Genomic DNA, 15,361 nt, shown 5'->3' on the forward strand with positions numbered 1-15,361 from the left:
GCTGATCACCTGATTGTCTGACAAGTAAGATGATCCATGCGTCGGATGGGCATGTAAAAAAGTCGGTCCTGCGCCTGATCTCTCGCCAGTCGTGTCGGTCTTCCGTCCCACTGGGTTATGAGAGTAAAAGGAATAGAGAGTGCTCTTGTGTACTGCGCACACACTTGGGCACTATAAAATTACTCCTGCGTACCTGGCCTGGTTTCAATGAAACCGGCCACCGTCACCGAAACCGGTGTGGGGAGTATTATTATTATTACTGGCTACTTTTTATATTGATAAGTGCGTCTGTTGAATAAATAATAATTTAGTAAATTATAACAACCCGAGACTGACGGCGACCATTGTTTATGCGCCGGGATGGCGATGGACGTTGCCATGGTGCCATACTTATTAGTTATTAAGTCACTTCAATAAAATAATATGGGTGAAATACTTAACATGGCAAAACAACGTTGGCCGGGACAGCTAGTACTCATTAAAAGTACAACCGTGTTAGAAATAATAACTTATCTTATACTAGTTGATGCCCGCAACTCTGTCCCAAAATTTGTTTATCGCGCGGATACCGTAGATTTTTCTGGGATGAAAAGTATCCTTTTTCCTTTCCCGGGACTCAAAGTATAGACAGACAGACATACATACTTTTGCATATTATTATATGCCGGTGGTAGGTAACATGTTTTCCGACATTCTGAAAGCATTAGATTCATACAGAAATAAAATAATTTTTATTTTTGGAATTATGGTGACAAGATGGTGACCCTACTCATCTGGCACTGGGGATGAGGGTGTGTGGAGCGCATGCGCCCCGCTCCGAAGGTCTGAACCCGAGGCTGAGAGCAAACTGATGTTTTAACCTAAGCCTATCAATTAAGCGTAGCCTTATTGAGCTTTTTCTCACAAGAAAGTAGATTTTGTCTGTAGAAATAAAAAATCGGCCAAGTGCGAGTTGTGCTCGCGCACAAAAGTTTCCGACCCATTATAGAGCAAAAATAGGAAAAAAATCGGCCAAGTGGGAGTTGGACTCGCCCTTGAAGGGTTCCGCAGCAGCAATAAGGTTTATTTTTATGAAATTAAAAGGTTTTTTATTTATTATTATATCACCTGATTTAATGAAAGTTAAATCAAGATTTACCATGTGACATATAAAAAATAATCGGCCAAGTGCGAGTCGGACTGTGTTTGTTGTATGGGAGCTCCCCTTAAATTTCAGCATAGACATATTATTTATATACTTACTGGTTTTCAGTATTTGTTGCTATAGCGGCAACAGAAATACATAATCTGTGGAAATTTCAACTCTAGCTATTACCGTTCCTGAGTTACAGACGGACAGACATCGAAGTCTTAGTAATATCACAGAATATATATTAGTAGTATCAAGTAATATGGTCCCGTTTTTACTCTTTGGGTACGGAACCCTAAAACGATCATAAAATACTAACAAGCTCATCAATGTTTGCCTTTAACAGACGCTTTCGAAAAGATAATAGGACGAGTTCATTAAACTAAAGTTAATTATTATACTTTAATTTATAGGTATAGATTTTGATACTCACAACTCCTATGGTTAGTTAAAGATAGTAAAACTCTCATTAAATTAAAACAGTTTAACTTTATCATTCAATATTTCTGAGTGCAGCCATTAATTTCTATCTGTCGCGTATATAATATTGATGATCATTATTCATTACTTTATATTATAAACAACAATAATAATAGTCCTATTATAAAGCTCGAGCTTCGGTCTCAATGTCACGTGACCTTATATTATAACTGGATCAATAAAATATATTTTCTCCTTGTAAATACCGTATACTCGTTACAACTCGTTACAAGCCAACAATTAGATCATAATTTATATCATACATACTTACAGACACTTTATCACATTATTATGCTAATATTAATGAGCCTGTTAAATATTATTTGTGTAAGTAATGGTTTTTTTTATGTAATAAGGAGGCAAACGAGCAAGCGGGTCACCTGATGGAAAGCAACTTCTGTCGCCCATGGACACTCGCAGCATCAGCATCATCCAGGGCCGTCTCTAGCCCAGGTGGCGCCCGTGTGCAAACATTACTCTAGCACCCCCTAGCCAGCGCGCGGTCAAAATTTATTTATTTATTTATTTCTTCACAAAAGTATACATATTACATGAACAAAACTCGGTGTCACAAAAACCTGAAGGGTTTGTCCGTATACCGGTGCATCCATCTTCAAATGCTCACTGTTATACATAATACTTATCAAACTTTATCCGTACATACAATATATAAATAAACAATTAATTATTCATTCAAAACACAGAATGAAACCATTAGTACTGCCAGTTATAGGCGGGCAACGAATGGGCGAGCGACTCACACCGCACGCCTTGCGCGCTGCGTGCGCCGCTCGAGTTGAGATAACAAGGCGATAACACAACCCGTTCGGTGTTACACCGCACGAGTACAGCCACAGGGGTATTTGGATAGGTTTTATTCTTATGAACACTTTTAATTTTTCTTTATGCAACTAGTTTAAATTTTATTTAATTGGTCGTGATAGTATGATTTTATTTTACTTTTAATATTTTTATCATTAATATTTTGTTTTAGATCTAAAGGTAATGTGTTTAGTAGCGTAGGTAATAAATACTTATTCGATACATTGTTTTCCGTATAGGTTGTTAAATTTTGGGACAATGCATTTTTCATTAATTATACTACGTGTTTTTATATGGTGTGATTTATGTACTCGTATTTGAATATTAAGATTAAAAAAGTTTTCTTTTATTATCACATATTTAAACATAATATCCTGTATGGGTACAATTTTACAAACAGAAAAAACTTAATGGTAATTATTTCTGAGGCCTTTTTTTATTGTAACTGGTATTATTGTTTTAAGAATTCTTATTTGAATTTGATATATTGAATTGAGATGTGTTTTGCACGTTCTACCATAGCTGCTCAAGCCGTACAAAATAATGGATTCTACGAGGGTTGTGTAAAGTAGAAGAAGTGTTTGATATGGGATATTGTTTTTAATCAATGTAAATTTTGCTAACAACGCACGCAACTTGTCACACACATAGTTTATATGTTCAGTCCACTTGAAGCGGTCGTCTATCAAGAATCCTAGGTACTTATACGTACTGACTACTTCAACTGTACTGCAATTACATGTTTGCGGATTTAAATGTAGGCACTCGTGTTCATGGGCAACTAATTTGGGTACTACATTACTTCTGTTTTGGCTTGAGCTTACATACATGACTTTGGTCTTATTGTTGTTGATCACAAGCCCAACATCATGTGACCATTTTGCTAGCAAGGTGAAGTCTTCTTGTAAACGTTGGAGGGCTATGTTTATATCATCGTCGGCTGGGATGAGGCGCGTGTCGTCGGCAAATTGGAACAGGATACAGTCTTTAATTAGGTATACTAAGTCGTTTACATATGTAATAAAGTGGCATGGCCCAAGCACTGAGCCTTGGGCTGTGCCCTCTGTTGAATCTACTTCCACGCTTACTGCGTCACCTACTTTTACCACATATGTTCTATCTTTTAGAAAATTTTTACACCATTCTAGTAATGGACCTCTTATACCGCATTTTTCTAGTTTTTGAATCATTGTTTTGTGCCTTAGAGTATCAAACGCCTTGCTGTAGTCGATAAAGACAATCAGTACATGTTTTCTGGTGTTTAGGAAGTTATTAATAGTGTCAGTAAATTTGGATAAGAGTTGAGTTGTGCTTTTCTTACTAAAAATCCATACTGGTTTTTAGTTAAGATATTGTTCTTTAAGAGAAATGTGTACATCTGTTCGCAAATATATTTTTCGATTATTTTGTCGACCGTGGACAGTATGGTAATTGGGCGATAATTATCATTATCTTTGTGACTTCCCTTTTTATGGATTGGCCTCACTATTCCCTTTTTAAGGTCAGTGGGATATTCTCCAGTCGCAACAGAGAGATTTATTAACTTTGCTAAGGCTGGTGCCACATTTTGGCTTATTGTTTTGAGATCTGATGCGCGTATTTTATCTACTCCTGGTGGTTTATATGTGTTTAAGCTTTTAATAATCTTTTTTACAGCCTCTGGCGTTGCTTTGTTAAATTGTATTGAAATATTAGCCGAACGTGTGTACAAAGATTTGTCTATTAGGTTTTTTGAGCAGTCCAGTAGGATACTTTTTACATTACTTTGAAAAGCTTTAGCAAAATTGTTTGATATGTCTGAAATAGTACATGCCGGGGTATGTAACGCGTTAATAATAACATCGTCCAATGAGCTTTTATGTCTGCCCATAAGCTCATTTAATAAAAAACCACACCATTTTAGGATTGTCCTTGTTTTCAATAATATTAGAATAGTAATAATTATTTTTACACTGCCTTATTAATTTATTTACACTGTTCCGTATTTTATTATATTTTAGTTTTAATATTTTATTACCTGGATCTTTAGTCCATTCTATGAAAATTTTGTCCCTTTAGTTGAATGCGTCGATAACTTTTTTATTTACCCATTTACTATTATTTATTCTAGTCGAATTTTTTGATATTTTAATTTGATTTTCGGATTTACTTTAACAGCTATGTTATGGATGTCACTATTTTATTGTATATTTGGTGTGGGCTTACCTATACTATTCTTAATGTCGATCCAATTAATTTCGTTGAGGGCTTTATGAAGTTCACTCAGATTATGTTTTATTTTGTACGTACACTGTCCGGCCCGAAGCAAGCTAATGCGAGCATACGATGGTCGGCCAGTGCAGTTCCGAGTACCGAGGTGTACAAGTCTTGTGAGTGGGATCTCGCGTATATGTGATCAATACATGTCTTGCATAATGAATTATTTCTATTCTCTAGTCTCGTATAATCTGTAATCCCACACATAAGGCCGTGATTGTACATAACAGAGTTATATTTATGTTTTACAGGATTATTAACCCTTAAATCTATGTTAATATCGCCTAATATGAAGAAATTCTTACAGTGTTTTGTTTTTATTAAAAGTGTGTTTAGTTCCTCGATAAATAAGTGCTTGCTTTTGTTAGGGGGTCTATGTATGGTACATAAATTAGCGGAAAACCCCAAAGAGCTGGTAATTTCACCATAAAGTGTTGTGCTTGCATATTTATAGTAGTAAACTTATGTTTTTTATTTATGTACATTATAATTCCACCTCCACGGCGCTTGTTCCGCAGTTTTGTGTACATTTTGTAGTCTTGTAGCTGATACAATGGGCTTATACAATCACAAATATTTGCTTCAGTAATCATAATTACATCAGGTATTATAGTACATTGTGTGATACATTGCTCGAGTGATGAAATTTTTTTTATCAAGGACCTAATATTAATGTGAATACACAAAAGATCAGTTTTGTTTGAGGGGATGCATTGTACAAAGTTTTGTAGATTTAAACAGTTATTAATTTCGACAATATTATCATTAAAATTTACAGCCATATTGAATATATACTATTAACTTACTTACAGTTATTTAATAATGTACGGTACCTATCATTTTAGTTTATTACGAGTAACATCTTTCTTGGTACGAACAATTGTAGGTTTTTCTTTATCACCTTCCTTACGGACACGGATTACTCCTTTTTTGATCCAGATATATTTGTATGTGCTACTTAGTTCCTTTTTGGTATACCACAGGAGCTGTTTGTTATAAGATGTTAGGGATTCTCGAATATAAATAGGTACTTCCTTGAGTGTGCAATCATTTGAATGTTTATGCTATGTATCAATGAAATGGATACATAGTACAAGTACAGTTTGTACGGCCGCTTAAGGGTGAAGACTCTATATTAGTATGGATATAAGATGAGGGGGTAAACGAGCAAACGAGTCACCTGATGGAAAGCAAATACCATCGCCCATGGACACTCGCAACATCAGAAGAGCTGCTGGTGCGTTGCCGGTCTTTTAAGAGGGAATACGCTCTCTTCTTGAAGGTTTGCAGGTCGTATTTGTCTAGAAATACTGCTGCTGACAGTTCATTCAAGAGTTTTACAGTCCGTGACAGAAAGTTACGCGAAAAATCTTCAACACTCATCAAGGTGATGAGGATGATATATTTTTCGTCAATAATTGAGCATGAGAATGAAATGGTATGTCATTACTCATTAATTATATTATGCAGTATGAATAGGGTAGGCGATAGCACACATCCCTGAGAGACACCAGCATCAACAGACTGAGTTTCAGAGCATTCACCGACAACTACGACCTTTATGCTTCTGTCTGCTAAGAAACTTGTTTTTTTAAACATTTGCATAAATTCTCGGGGAGCCCATATTATGATGGAAGCTTTTATAGCAGCGCTTTGTGCCAAACCCGATCAAACAGCATTAACTATAATAATAAAGAAATCGTAGTCAGGACCCAACCTTAGGCTTGGCACGACTTTGTCTTAGATTTCATTAATGTTTAGAGAGAAGCATCTGACTGTTCTGACATCTCCATCGAGACTTGGCTAGGTTTTTTTACAGAATGTTTTTGGTAGGATATTTATATTGCAAAAGCCGAGCCACTCGTGGCGCGCCTTGCTTTGCTGTAATTCAAATTTCAACAAATATAAGAAGAGCTCCAGATGCTACACAAAATGTGATGCAAATGCAAACTGGAGTTCCTTTTACGTTGGTTTTAGGCATGGCGGCCGGCCAACGCAGGCGCGTGCCGAGTGGGGCTCCGTTGCGAGCGGCGCTCGGTGCCTCTAGGATCGCGGCGCCCGTGTGCAACGCACACCCTGCACATAAGGGAAAGACGCCCCTGGCATCATCAGAGCTGCAGGTGTGTTGCCGGCCTTTTAAGAGGGAATAGGGGAGGGTAGGGAAGGGAATAGCGGAGGGTAGGGAAGGAAATAGGGGAGGGTAGGAAAGGGAAAAGGGTAGGGAATTGGGCCTCCGGTAAACTCACTCACTCGGCGAAACCCAAGCGCTGTTTCACGCCGGTTTTCTGTGAGCCCGTGGTATTTCTCCGGTCGAACCGGCCGAAGCATGGCTCTCCCACGTGGTAAATGGTCAAAAGTAATTGTAATCAAAACTCATTTTTTTTTAATTAAATAAGGGGGCAAACGAGCAAACGGGTCACCTGATGGTAAGCAACTACCGTCGCCCATGGACACTCGCAACATCAGAAGAGCTGCAGGTGCGTTGCCGGCCTTTTAAGAGGGCCTTTTAAGAGAGGAGGGGATAATAACTCGATAACCAGATACTTTCACTTTTCGGCAACGAAATTAATCAGAAGAAAATAGGAAGTACCGAAGTTTTCTTGGCTTTGCTAGTATGCAACCAGGGCCCCCGTAAGGGCTACTGGCGCCTGTGTGCAAAAAAAGGATTTTGGCGCCACATTTAGGCAAATTTTTGGGTCCTTGGTTATGGCGCCCGGCCCCTAAAGATGGCGATTTGGCGCCTGTAGAGGATGGCGCCCGTGTGAATTGCACACATTGCACATATGGTAGCGGGGCCCTGTATGCAACTCGATGATGCACCTTGTCAGAACGACTAGGACTTTTAATTAGTAAGGCCTGCTAATTCGGTTATTTTACATTTTGAATTTCCACTATATTCCATATTATGTAAATAACATCATGGTCCTATTATAGCAGCACTTAACCCTTTTTTATACGGCCCACAAACGTACGTTTTGGTCTTGGGCCGCAACCAATTTTTTTTGGGTGAAAAATATAACGATCTTCAAAATTAGCGATTTACAAGAGGAAAAAATTTCATGACTTTCATGACGACTGCAATATTTTGCCGATGGGCGTTTTCGAAATAATTGTTTATCTTCACGCGGGCTCACGATAAAATCTCATGCAGCTCCCGGGCCGCAGGTTGAGTACAGCTGTATTAGAGGAAACACTACTTTGTCGCTCAAGCCTCCCTTCTTTGAACTTCCGTAGTTCCGTATCCTACACGACGCTAATCACGACCAGAACATAACCTCACCTTGGCTTATCACTCAAACAATATCACGTTATTTTATTGTTTTAACTATATAGTGCTAGACTAGAGGTTGCTCACGACTTTGTGCTCGCAAAAGGAAAAATGTACGGTACATTTTGATGCAAAAGATCTATCCTACAAGTTTACCCCGGGGCGCATACAGTATGCTAATGTCCAAATATTAATAAGCTTAATCACTCATCGTTCATCTGTTATACTTGAAACTCGCAAGAATTTTTCAGAATTTTTGCTAAATTCGTCTATTTTTTATTTAAGCGACAGTCAAAAAGATGTTTGGGATAGAGTAAAAGCCAGCGACAGCCTTCAACATTGAATAAAAGCTGAAAGATTTAGACTACAGTTATCCCGAAGAAAATGAAATAAAAAATAAAAAATTGAGCTTTATACTTTATCGAAAGCGAATGAAACGTCGTTGTTGTTGGTCGTTCTTATTCTATATAATTATGGGTCATATACTGGAAAACTTTCACCTTCGCTTCGCTGGCTCTTGGGCTATATTTTTATCCAATAAGCCTTCGTGCAAAAAACTCTCTCACACAAGGTTTAGTCATGTTTAGTTGTTGTCTGCTCTTGATCCATAACTTGACCATACGACCTACAGCGTCCATGGCAAGGAGCTTATTTTAATAAAATATTGTGCAGTGTACATAATTTGCATGTATATAAATTATTCAGATCACTTGTCAGTTGCCTTGCAGGAACTACAATACTAGCGTGAGCACAAATCCGACAAGTTAACCTCATCTGATCCTTGCAGGGTTGTCTTACAACAGAAGTGGTGTATACAGTATAGGCTCAGAAACCTGTAGTTCGCGCAGGGCGTGGAGTGGCAGGCATGGGCATAGTCAGGATTCTACATAGGGAGGGGCCATAGGTCTTTACTCTTTAGGGAAGGGGGGGGGGGGGCAGATTAAGAAGATCCTAGACTTCGAATTCATGATTTTCAACATAAGTATCTCACAATAATATTGAAGATGAACGAACAAATTATGAACGAGTGAACTGGGATTGAATGCCTCCCCTCTCACCCCGCAACTCTCTCCGCTCCACGTTTAGGTTGGTACTACTAATATATATTCTGTTGTTTATATATGAAACTCGTGAGCATTAGCTACCGATGGCTCTTGTAGGAGGGTACCCGTACCTCGCTACGCCCATGGTGGCAGGTAAGTATATACAGAGTGTAACAAAACTAAGTGATAATATTATCTACTTTAGGGTTTGTATGTGTCCCTAGATAGAGTTCACTGTGGAAGTAGCAATGCTGAATGCGCCGGAGCATCAAAGAATTTCCACAAAAGTACAAAAAAAAAATTGAGAGGTGTCAAGGGACAACTGAATGAAACGAAGTTATTTTTGTTCAAAAACGCCATCTATTGACGCCCAGGAATACTAACAACGCGTCGGTTTATTCTCTAAAAACGCCTTCTAGTTCACGCACAGGAATACTATCAACGCCCTCTGCCTCTACCATGGAGGTACTCATAAAAAAGTGTCGAGGTCAAATATCGTTCTGTCTAGCCTATCAAGCCTTTACGCCGAACGCGCGATAGTGAACTCCGTTCCAAAAAAAATCTTTCGGCACAGCTGATACTTCCTCAGTAATAAACTCTTTAAAAGGGACTCATACACACCCTAAAGTATTATTGCTTAATTTTGTAGAATCCTACTGCATTTTCTCTAACAATGAAAAAATATACAAGTATGTAAGTTCTATCGCAATAATTATAATATTTATGTTTGCAAGAAAAAAATTAAATAGTGTTTAGCTAGCCCATGCTATATATATTTTTGGAGGTCTCAGTCTAAAGATTTTTCCTGCCTTGAGGGTCATATTGTAAACCTTTTAAGACTTAAGCTTTTCATTTATATTCACAATGCAAAAAGCTTTATGAAACTCTACCTGTATTGACTGTTGTTCTTAGTTTCTGACAAACGAAATGCTTATCCTTTCTGAGAAAGTTTAATGATTACAAATACACATCTAGGTATTATCTGCAGACTGATTTATTAGGTATATCTCATAAATATAATAGTGTAGAATAATATAATATTAAATAAGAGTAAATGGTAATTATTTTATTAAATTATAACATATTTTATAAATTAAAATTTATAATAGCTACGTTATTGAGGATAGATTAATATTCAATAATAATTATTAATAATTATTATCGATATTAAAGTACCTACAGCTCATATTATAAAGGCTGAGACACGTAATAAAGACTCTATAGTAACTTAGCTTCGTCATGACATGTCTATTGCCTACATGGTGGGTAACTTTTTTGGCCAGAGTAAATCTTTGCTAAAATACCTCAAGGCCCAATTATATTATCTGAAACACATCAGAGGAGCTATGAAAATTCAAGATTACGACCGTGCTTGCTTGACGTTCCTCAATCCTTCCTACCAACTATACTTTCTAAGGGGTGTAAGTTGTAAATTTTTTCCGTCAAAACAATGATAATAGTTAAACTACAGTTTAATTGTATTGACGGAAAAAAGTAATACCTGTCCAGATTTTCTCCTGTTACAGCCTAATTGTACGATTTTATACGTGGGAGAGCCATGCTTCGGCACGAATGGGCCGGCTCGACCGGAGAAATACCACGTTCTCACAGAAAACCGGCGTGAAACAGCGCTTACGCTGTGTTTCGCCGAGTGAGTGAGTTTACCGGAGGCCCAATCCCCTACCCTATTCCCTTCCCTACCCTCCCTATTCCCTTCCCTACCCTCCCCTATTCCCTTCCCTTCCCTTCCCATCTCTACCCTCCCCTATTACCCTATTCCCTCTTAAAAGGCCGGCAACGCACCTGCAGCTCTTCTGATGCTGCGAGTGTCCATGGGCGACGGAAGTTGCTTTCCATCGAGTGACCCGTTTGCTCGCTTGCCCCCTTATTTAATAAAAAAAAAAAAAACGATTGATACTCTACTTAGTAAAACGAAAACAATTGTTTATTACTCTTGTAAACAACAACAAATTAAGGAAATTAATGAAACGAGCATTAATCCTACTCGTGATTAGTTTTTCCATCGTCTATACTTTCCTCTACCTTGGACTTTCAAGGCTGAACAGTAAATAGTTTTCGTGGTTCTAATTGGGTAAATAATGGTGCCGATTGAAAACTAGTAAAGGCATTTAAAATTACATGTTTGTTTGTTATATTTTCGGGGCTTAGAATATTCTAAAAATTATTATTTACAGAAAGCCTATATTGTTATATTATAAGCAAGATAGTCGCGTCGTCTAGTTACAAAGGACTGAGTTTTGTAGTTAAAAAAAAACACCTTGACCTTTTTAACACTTTATAAAAATAGCTGTTGGCTGATATAACAACCCAGACTTTATACGTGGGAGAGCCATGCTTCGGCACGAATGGGCCGGCTCGACCGGAGAAATACCACGTTCTCACAGAAAACCGGCGTGAAACAGCGCTTGCGCTGTGTTTCGCCGAGAGAGTGAGTTTACCGGTGGCCCAATTACCTTCCCTATCCTCCCCTATTCCCTTCCCTTCCCATCCCTACTCTCCTCTATTATAATTACCCTATTCCCTCTTAAAAAACCGGCAACGCACCTGCAGCTCTTTTGATGCTGCGAGTGCCCATGGGTGACGGAAGTTGCTTTCCATCAGGTGACCCGTTTGCTCGTTTGCCCCCTTATTTCAATAAAAAAAATAGACTGGTGCAAGTGAGCCAGGCCGAAGGCCTTGACGACAGTCCTAGGACCTCAGGCTTAGCGGAAGTGTTTCAAGGCCTCCCAGGCCCTGAGGCCAGACGCGGGGGCAGGCCGAGAACGATCGGCAAACCTATCAATCACTGTCGTTGCGAATTTTTTACTCACTACTGATTATGTTGTTATTAGTTGCTAACTGACCCGGCAAACGCTGTTAGGGTTCCGTATCCAAATGGTAAAAACGGGACCCGATTACTAAGACTTCGATGTTTGTCCGTCTGTCTGTCTCCAGGCTGTAACTCAAGAACGGTTATAGCTAGAGAGTTGGAATTTTTACAGGTTATAAGGAGTCCACACCGCCCTTTTTTCCATACAAACGTTGTCCCCTGTTTCCTCCCTGGATAATGACAGTAGAGTTATAATTTTTTTCCTGAATATCTACGGCCACGAATTCAATGTCCTTATGTTTTCTTTTTTTTCATAAATTAATTATTAAATAAGATATGAACGTTCAAAAACCCAAAAAAATGGCCAGATTTTCCGCTGTGTTCAAACATCCAGAAAACAAATTTGGCTAGATTTTACAAAAAAAATAAAGCATAGGAACACAGCTCAAGCCTTTCTTTAATCTTTAATGAAAAGATGCCACAAACAGACAGACAGACAGACTGACAGACCGACAGACAGACAGACCGACAGACAGACACGTCAAACTTAAAACTTATTATAATACCCCTCTTTTTTGTCGGGGATTAAAAATGCAGTAAATTCAGGTATAATACTGCATTTTAAAAAGTTAATTGCTATATTAATATAATCTATACTTACTACTTCCTAAAATGCAGTATTTGTATAGTATTCTTTGAAAGAGTTGTCATGTACGCAATTCGTACAACTATCTTTTACAAAAAGATATAAGTACTTGCAGGCTATTGTAAATCGTATTTTGATATTCAATTATAGTGATTATTATTGCATAGTGAGGTCAATATTAGATTTAACTGTATCAACAAATAACAATGCTTAAAATGACGCCACAGAAAATATGTAGTTGTATTGAGCAGGAGTTCTTGGATAGATTTAAAAGTAAAACGAGACGCTTATATACAGTGTGTAACAAAAATAAGTGATAATACTTTAGGATGTGTACGTGTTCCTTGTAGAGAATTTACTGTGAAAGTAGCAGCGCTGAAAGACGAAAAAAAATTTTCACTTTTGTATGGGCAAGGGCCCGAGCGTCACGAGTTTCCCCATACAAAAGTGAAAAAAAATTTTGGTCTTTCAGCGCTGCTACTCTCACAGTGAACTCTCTACAAGGTACATGTACACACCCTAAAGTATTATCACTTATTTTTGTTACACCCTGTATAATATTATAGCATAAGATTATGCTTAAAATGCTCTATTAGACTGATTAATTCGTAAACGTCTTGTTACTTATTAATATACCACTTATTTCTCAGTTCCACCATTTTATAAATTTTTGTGTTCCTTTCAGTGCCAATTATGGACTGATTAATTGTATAATGTAAGTGCTTGGTATTCCTAATGCACATAAAAATGGTATTTTTTATAATATAGTACTCTGTATTTACAGTTTTAAGCATTATTTTAAAATAATGAAGCTAAAAATTTAAAAAAAAAATGCAGATTTTTTATAAATTTTTAGTTTAGGAACGAAGTTCAAATGAAAAACGCATCCTATTTAATTATCAAAAACTAGCGACCCGCCCCGGCTTCGCACGGGTATAAAATAATTTTTGGCCTAAGTCACTGAAAAAATGATTAAAATCGATTCAGTAGTTTGATTTTAAATAATTTATATATTCATTACTACCCGTGGCCCGCATTAGTCGGTACTGCCGCAAAAGCTACTTACGTCCCGCAATTTTAAATCTGTAATGTCTTCGAAAATATTCATTTAAAATTAAAATCGTGATAATTATGCTGTAAAGGGCCAAAATCAATAATGTATTTGAAGTATTTAATTGAATAAGGATTATTGCCGTATCGGTTAAAATCGCTTCGAAAATTATTTGAAGTTAAAAGTAAATGACAAAAAAATATGTTATTGTGGGATATATTATCCATAAGAGATATACTTATACGTGGGAGAGCCATGCTTCGGCACGAATGGGCCGGCTCGACCGGAGAAATACCACGTTCTCACAGAAAACCGGCGTGAAACAGCGTTTACGCTGTGTTTCGCCGAGTGAGTGAGTTTACCGGAGGCCCAATCCCCTACCCTGTTCCCTTCCCTTCCCTTCCCATCTCTACCCTCCCCTATTCCCTATTCCCTCTTAAAAGGCCGGCAACGCACCTGCAGCTCTTCTGATGCTGCGAGTGTCCATGGGCGACGGAAGTTGCTTTCCATCAGGTGACCCGTTTGCTCGCTTGCCCCCTTATTTCATAAAAAAAAAATAAAAAAAATACCATCGCGGAGTTTTCTGTAGACCTTTTCAATGTGTACAATGCGCACCCCTGCATTGGTACTCGTACTATTATTATCTATTCTGTGGCATTGGTAGCGCCCACTTCGAAACGGGCGTAAATCGCAATATTTTAATTTCGCCATAACTTCTAAACCAAACGTCCAATTTTAATCATTCAAAGAGCAAATATATGTAATATATTTATTTTGATAAGGATTATTAGCATGACTAAAATAAATGCGTTTAAATGTAGTCCAAAAAAATCAACATTTTTAAATAAAAAAATGGTTGTTGTGCCTCACTTGACATAGATAGGTATAGTGTGTCGCGGACATTTTTGTAGATATTTATAAGATCTACATTTACTTAGAACATTGTATAGTTCTATCTTTTATAGTTTAGGCAGCGTACGCAAAATAAGTAAATTTTCGAAATATCTTACGGAACCCTATATTCTCCAAAATAAAAAGTGGCCTATGTTACTCGTAAATAATGTAGCTTTCGAATGGTGAAAGAATTTTTAAAATCGGTCCAGTAGTTTTTGAGCCTCTTCATTACAATTAAACAAACAAACAAACAAACAAAGTTTACCTCTTTATAATATTATAGTATTTTTCATAATAAAATTATTATGCTGTGTCATTTGTATGCACTACTTCTTTTATGTTCCAGAACACAAAACTAACTAAAGTGCAGTAATGCACCTTTTTTACTGCATTTTAATATGTAATTCTCTTTTTTTTCTGTGCAGTAAAGGGGCCCAAAAATATTAATGCCTGTAATAAATTATTCATGGGGTTTTCAGGGCATTCATTACGTCTAGGATTATGTTTACGTTATTCCCTTTAAGATAAAGTCGACATAGAACAAAACAAATACATTTTCATATATTTTTTACGTTTTTAAGCTTTAAATGCGTTTTTCTCCGAACCATGATTTTGCACTTACTGCGCTTTAGTGTCTGCACGGCAGATTTGTTGTTATAGCGGCAACAGAAATACACAATCCGTGAAAATTTCAGAAGTCTAGCTTTAGCGGTTCTTAAGATACAGCCTGGAGACAGACAGAGGGACAGACAGAGGGACAGACAGACGGACAGACAACGAAGTCTTAGTAATTATAGGGTCCCGTTTTTACCCTTTGGGTACGGAACCCTAATAATAATTGTTGGGCTGATTCTTACACTTAGAAAATACCATGCTCACGCGAAAGCCCTATTATGGATAAAATTCAAAAAGGCTGGAGGATAATATTCAATAACCTGAACA

Source organism: Aricia agestis, chromosome 6, assembly GCF_905147365.1.
Source record: "Aricia agestis chromosome 6, ilAriAges1.1, whole genome shotgun sequence".
NCBI classification, from domain to species: Eukaryota; Metazoa; Arthropoda; class Insecta; order Lepidoptera; family Lycaenidae; genus Aricia; species Aricia agestis.